This window comes from Bison bison, unplaced genomic scaffold, assembly GCF_000754665.1.
Source record: "Bison bison bison isolate TAMUID 2011002044 unplaced genomic scaffold, Bison_UMD1.0 scf7180017864331, whole genome shotgun sequence".
NCBI classification, from domain to species: Eukaryota; Metazoa; Chordata; class Mammalia; order Artiodactyla; family Bovidae; genus Bison; species Bison bison.
The window spans coordinates 76850-77573 of NW_011494903.1; the positions used below are offsets into that span (position 1 = coordinate 76850).

A 724-nucleotide genomic window follows, 5' to 3' on the forward strand; every position below is an offset into this window, starting at 1 on the left:
TATGCTATTACTTTCACAGGCCCCATCCAGAAAAAGTTACTTACCAGAAACATCACTAAAAGGAGGCTTGCCTACAACTGCATAGACTCCTGCAACTGCGTTCAAACAAGTTTACAATGCACAGGAGTCACACTTCTCAAAATAAGCTCTACAAAAGGTACCTCCTTCACTCTTTTTTCATTTGTTTATTGCTCCCCACCAACTCCCAATTATAAAAGTAATAGCATAAGATGTCTATGATTTGTATAAAACCACAGACATGAGAGGTTCTCTGGGACATGCAGGCCCACTGTAGAATAATTGCAAACTATATATATGTTTAAAGTATATAAAGGAAAGTCTTACCTGTAAACTCACTGCCTAGAAATATGCTGAGTAAAAATTTCAAGTGACTTTTTTTCAAAAACATATGTTTTTATATAGATGAATTTGTATTATGTTTAAATTCCCCACCATGCCTTTTCTCCTAACTTTATGTCAGGAATACTTTGCATATTAGTACAAATGTATTTAAATTGTATTTAAAAATATTAAACATATTAGCATCTACATTCAGTGGCTCCATCGGTATAGCATTAGTATGGGATGTACCATAATTTATTTAACCAGTCCCTTATTGCACTTTTAGGTTGATTACAGTTATTTGCTATTACACATAATACCATGATGAACATTCTTGTGTAGGTATTTTTGTCCAAATTTCTGGTTTCTTCCTCAATATGAC

The 724-nt window shown here is 33.3% G+C and overlaps 1 protein-coding gene across 1 annotated transcript in view; it reads right to left on the minus strand.

Annotated features, from left to right (window-relative positions):
• CLCN5 (chloride channel, voltage-sensitive 5) overlaps positions 1-724 on the minus strand; it is a 274777-nt gene that overhangs the window by 9426 nt on the left and 264627 nt on the right. The gene's annotated exons all lie outside the window — the stretch shown is intronic.